The 6,000-nt window shown below is 50.4% G+C and overlaps 1 long non-coding RNA gene across 1 annotated transcript in view; it reads right to left on the reverse strand.

Annotated features, from left to right (window-relative positions):
- LOC113611754 (uncharacterized) overlaps positions 1-783 on the reverse strand; it is a 96,585-nt gene extending 95,802 nt beyond the window's left edge. Inside the window, exon 1 of the long non-coding RNA XR_003429578.1 lies at positions 218-783. This is a non-coding gene — a long non-coding RNA (uncharacterized LOC113611754). The remainder of the gene's footprint in view (positions 1-217) is intronic.
- Between the last annotated feature and the right edge of the window lie 5,217 nt (positions 784-6,000).

Raw genomic sequence — 6,000 nt, forward strand, 5'->3', positions numbered from 1 at the left:
GTTTTTCTTTAGTCTCATTTGCCTGTCACTTGGGACAAACCCAGGGAAGCGTTTACCCCCAAGGCCCATGACCCCCTTCAGTTAACGTGGCCCAGAGACCCTCTTCTGCATTTTCACATGAAGGGCTATGCGAGACCGCCCAACCTCAGGGCAGCTCCTCGTGCCTGGGAGAGGCTGGAGCCCTTCAGAGTGCTCTCTGGGGCAAGGTTAAACTTACAAACATGAGGTGTAGATGTGGGGCCTTCCCTTTGTCCAATGGGCAACGTCTCGTAGAGCCTGGGAGTGCAGGGCCGGTGAAGTCCCCTCTTGCTGTGTGTGGCTGTAAGCAAGTCGAGCTGTGCTGGGCCAGGGGGTGAAGGAGGCAATGTTGGTTTGGGGGTCCCAACCTCCTTTTTCTGGAATCTGCCCTCCAGTCCCCCAAGGTGTGAGTAAACTGGTAGAAGTATCCCACTCAGGTGAGAAGGGCGCAGAGGTCAGGGTGCCTCCAGGGGAGAATCAACCTTGGAGCTGGACGCCACTTCCCGGAGACTCTCTGCAGGAAGCCCCGGGCACGCAGGCCAGAGCTGCCCGGGGAAGGCACGCTGGGCCCAGCAGCGAGAGTGCGGCTCGCCCCAGCACTCAGGCCAGGGCTCGTCCGCTTATGGAAAGGGGCCCTGTGCCTGGGAAGCCTGACACACCAGAGAAAGCGGGTCTGCTGTGGGGACAGGGGGGTGGGCTGTGTGTGGGCACGTGCCGAGCTGAGAGAGAGGACCCGGATGTGCAAGGGGCCTGCCTTTTCCCACCCTCAGAGCTGCTTTCATTTGGCGGGGGCGGGGGGGGGGGGCGCCCTGAGGCCTGAGGAGGTGCTGGCAGGGCGTCCTCACCAGGCAAAGGCCCAAAACAAACACCAAACCTGGATGCCCCGGGCAGGGGGGCCGTGGAAGAGCTGGCTTTGGTCCATGGCCTCAGTCGGGGACACGCCCTTGCCCCAGCCTCGTCAGCGCAGTGCCTGTTGGGAAGCTTGTCCCTGCCCTTCCCAGAGTAGGTGTGGTGAAGGCCCCTCACCAGTCTCAGCCCTTCCACAGCCCCAGCTTGAGGCGAGGCCTCTGGTCCCCATGGATGGAGGATTCGGAGAGTGATGCTGCGGTTCCTTCTAGCTCTACCCTGACTGTAAAAGAGAAGAGGAAGTGCCCCAGTGGCATCACCCGGGGGACAGAAGACCTTCCCCCAGCGCTCACTGTTCACACTTATTACCGTTACTCAAGGAGTCACTCACTGCTCGAAGGAGACACCAGAATTCAAGCTCGGGCTGTGTGGCGGCCACAGAGGGCTCCTTCTGAGCTGGCCTCTCTGGAGACAGAAGCACAGTCCAGCTTTAGAGCCCAGTGGCCCTCAGCCCTCATGGGGCACAAGGGGGAACCCGAGACAGCCAGCTTCCACATGTTCCTTGAGCAGCTGGGTGACGTGCTTGGTCTTTTCCAAAGAAATAATCTCAATGAGTTCTTCCCAGGAGAGAGGAAAAACAAAACTCAAACACCAGAGTCACAGAAATAGCCTGGGGCTGATCAGCCCTGACTGGCCGGTAGCTATGGCCTCCCACTGACAGCCTCGTCTGAAATAATAGAGGAGCCATCACAGCCCGTTTGCAAAATATGTTCCTTATGCTCTGTCAGCCCAGATCCAGGAGTCAGACACCACGCCAGATGGCTGCTTCACAGGAAAGGAAGGAGGGAAGGGAGGGAGGGAGGAAGAGAGAGAGGGAGGGAGAGAGAAAGAAAGAAAGGGAGGAAGGAAGGGAAAGAGAGAAAGAAAAAGAAAGGAAAGAAAGAAAGGAAGAAAGAAAAGAAAGAAAGAAAGGGCATAGAGGCTGGTAGAAAGGGGGACACACAGCCAGGAGAGGAAAAGGACAGGGCCGACAGGAGCACCTGGACCAGGTCTGGCTGGAGTTGGAGGTGACTGCATTATAGGAAAGATTGAAAGGTTAATATGAAACCAGCCAATGCTGAAAGAGAACAATTAGGAAGGTTAAGGGGCTTAATATTAGATTAATGGCTGCTGGAGGATAAAGTTCACAGCTTCCAGGGAAGAAGTCTGACTCAGAGAAATCTTTTTCGTTGATGACTCTTGATCTGATTTTGCTGATCTATTTTTGTCGTCCTGGTAACTGAGAGAAAATGAGCATTCATTCACATGCGATTCACTCTCCCCTTCCCTCCCCCATCCTCCCCTTTCTTCTCTCTTTCTGTTTGGGAATGTCTGATTTTCTTCAGGTTCTGGAGTGAATTTTAGGGTCCCACCTGTTCAGCATGCCATACCCCACCTGTAAGTTTTCCCCTCAGTGAGATTTGTGATGCTCTATAAGAATATTTTCTTCAGTGTTGGTTGTATTCTGGGGATATTTCAGGCCAGTAAGTGGTTTCACGGATCAATGGCTCAGCCGAGGAGAGATGTTCTGAGATAAGATAATTACCCTCAGAATAGGAGAAAATATTTGCAAATGAAGCAACTGACAAAGGATTAATCTCCAGAATTTATAAGCAGCTCATGCAGCTCAATAACAAAAAAACAAACAACCCAATCTAAAAATGGGCAGAAGACCTAAATAGACATTTCTCCAAAGAAGATATACAGACTGCCAAAAAACACGTGAAAGAATGCTCAACATCATTAGTCATTAGAGAAATGCAAATCAAAACTACAATGAAGTATCACCTCACACCAGTCAGAATGGCCACCATCAAAAAATCTACAAACAGTAAATGCTGGAGAGGGTGTGGAGAAAAGGGAACCCTCTTGCACTGTTGGTGGAAATGTAAATTGATCCAGCCACTGTGGAGAACAGTATGGAGGTTCCTTAAAAAACTACAAATAGAACTACCATATGACCCAGCAATCCCACTACTGGGCATATACCCTGAGAAAACCATAATTCCAAAAGAGTCATGTACGAAAATGTTCATTGCAGCTCTATTTACAATAGCCCGGAGATGGAAACAACCTAAGTGTCCATCATTGGATGAATGGATAAAGAAGATGTTGCACATATATACAATGGAATATTACTCAGCCATAAAAAGAAATGAAATTGAGCTATTTGTAATGAGGTGGATAGACCTAGAGTCTGTCATACAGAGTGAAGTAAAGTCAGAAAGAGAACAACAAATACCGTATGCCACATATATATGGAATTTAAGAAAAAAATGTCATGAAGAACCTAGGGGTAAGACAGGAATAAAGACACAGACCTACTGGAGGATGGACTTGAGGATATGGGGAGGGGGAAGGGTGAGCTGTGACAAAGCGAGAGAGAGGCATGGACATATATACAGTAGCAAACGTAAGGTAGATAGCTAGTGGGAAGCAGCTGCATAGCACAGGGAGATCAGCTTGGTGCTTTGTGACAACCTAGAGGGGTGGGATAGGGAGGGTGGGAGGGAGGGAGACGCAAGAGGGAAGAGATAGGGGAACATATGTAAATGTATAACTGATTCACTTTGTTATAAAGCAGAAACTAACACACCATTGTAAAGCAATTATACTCCAATAAAGATGTAAAAAAAAAAAAAAAAGAGTTAACCCAAGTATGGGTAGCCGGTGGAGGAGACTGGGGCAGGGGGTTCCCAAGCTTCCCCAACCCAGCAGCAAATCGGTTCCCCCCACCCCACCCCCCCACCCCCCCTGCAGGGAGCTTTTAACATATAGACTCCCAGGCGCCACCCGGGGCCAAGTGAATTCGAATCTCTGGAGGAGTCCTCTGGGAGTCTGTATAAAGTTCCCAAGGTGACCTCAAGACCAGCCCAGTTTGGGAACCACTGGCCCAGGCGCACAAGGAAGAAAGGCAAGGGAAGGGGGCCACAGACCCTTTACAGTGTACTTAGGTCATTTGTGTGACTTCCTAGCTCCCATCCCAGCTGGTGAGTTTCTTGGGGCAGATACTTCGTTTACTCATCTTTATAACCCCTGCACAGGGCTGGCCGCATCCAGTTTTCAAGGTCCCATTTTCAGAAGCCTGGATGGTAGAGACCTGGCCTGCACAAGAGCACAGGAGCCCAGAGACTCTCCAGTCCAGTGGTTTGCAAACTGTGCTCCCAGGCACCCTGGGGTTCCGTGGGGAGGGGTTTCAGGCTCCCGTCCACCTCTCCCCTTCACTCAGGGCAGCCCCCTCCCCTTGTACAACTTTGTGTTACCCTTATAGAGGAGAAAATGTCACCTCAAAATATGCCACCTTGACCTATTGGTCATTTTGAATGAAAGGGACTTATGAAATAGCTGGTGTAAAAAACACCCTGACCCTCCTTTGTCCTCCTGAAAGCAGGAGATGAATCTCCCATGCAAAAGGACCCTCCTTATATCAGGAGGAAGGAAGGCATCCTTATCACCAGAAATTTAAATTTCCTTATCACAGGAAATTTAGGCCCCGGAAGGCAGTATAAACAAACCCTGTTACCTCTTCACGTTTACTCCCTTGTCTTGTCAATTCTTCACAAATGTATTGTTTCTTTGTCTAAAAGGTAAAGAAGCTTCCTGCTCTGGTCACTTCCTCGGGTCTTCATTCTCCTGTGAAGACTTCCATGTACATGTGAAAAAATAAATAAAATGTATATGCTTTTCTCTCATTGATCTGTCTTTGTCAGTTTAATTTTGAGACCCAGCCAGGGACCCTAAGAGGGAGAAGGAAAACTTTCCCCTCCCTACACTAGTGCAATCACCTCTCTGGCTTCCCAGTTTCCACCCTTGCCAACCTCCAGCCCCAGCCCTTGTCTATTTTCCATCCAGTGTACAGAATGATTATTTCAAAGCATAATGCCAGTCAGGTAGCTCTTTTATTCAAGAGCCTGCATTAGATTTCCATTTCACTCACCCACTATCTATCTGAGGTCCTCACCACAGCCTAGGAGTCCCCACATGTCCTCGCCCGGCTTCCCCCTAGCTCATCAGCTCCAGCCACACTGCCTCCTACATGCCCTACACACACCAGGCAGGCTCCTGCCACATTCCATTCCTTCGGCCTGAAACGCTCTTCCCCAGATGCCCGCCTAGCTGCTTCCTCTTTTCCTGACCACCTACCCAAAATGGTGCCCCATTCCATCAGCCTCTAGTCCCTTCCTCTAGTCTGCTGAGTGTCTCCTCTACTAGCATAGAAGCTCCAGGAGGAAAAGCACTTTGTTTTGTTCATGCAGTATCCCCAGCACTGAGAACAGTGCCTGGCATATAGTAGATGCACATTAAATACTTGTTTCCTCAATTAATCAGGTTGGTTTTCCATCTAAAATCATTCTGTACATTTTCTTCTTTACACATGTCTATATTTTCCAAATTTTCTGCAGTAGCTATATATCACTTTTAGTCACAAAAAGCAATAAGTGAAGTCTTCTCCAGGACCGTTCTCTGGGAGACCCTCCGGGGTCTGAGTGGCACCAGGTCTGTCCTGAGCTGCTTGGAGCCATAAGGATACTGGGAGGAACCTCCAGTTTCTGATGGTGGATGGCGAACTCAGTGATGACAAGAAGCCCCTGTTTAGCCACCAGCACCTTGTCTTGGGATCAGTGGTGGGGAGCGCTGAGGAGGGGAGAGAGAAGTGAAAACAGAACCAGCAATAGCTGTGACATTCACCCTGCTCTCCTCTGCCTGGTACACACGCAAACATAAGCACTCCCAAGGATCCGGGCTCCCAGCGCTCTCCTCCAGAGAAGGCCCTGCTGCTGTGGGCTATGGTTTCACGGGCACAACCAGCTTTCCTCCCGCAGGTTTTCGCTCTCTTTTCTTTGGGGACTGTCTCTGGGCCTGGTACCTCCTGGCTCTGCTCAGTTGAGTGACTGAATCTAAAACAAAGAAGCAACATCACGGCTCCAGGGGCAGGTCTCAGGCCTGATGGAGCCCCTCATCTGGTCTCTGTGTCAGAGCCCCTGCCTCCCCAAGTGGGTGGAAATCCCGGGCTCTCCCATGACTCAGAGTTCCTGTTCACAAGAGCTCAGCAGTTCCAGATGACAGCACAGCCTCGCACACTAGAAACAATTCAGG

The sequence above is a fragment of the Aethalodelphis obliquidens genome, unplaced genomic scaffold (assembly GCF_003676395.1).
Source record: "Aethalodelphis obliquidens isolate GAN/ISIS:26980383/991018 unplaced genomic scaffold, ASM367639v1 scaffold70, whole genome shotgun sequence".
Classification (NCBI taxonomy): Eukaryota; Metazoa; Chordata; class Mammalia; order Artiodactyla; family Delphinidae; genus Aethalodelphis; species Aethalodelphis obliquidens.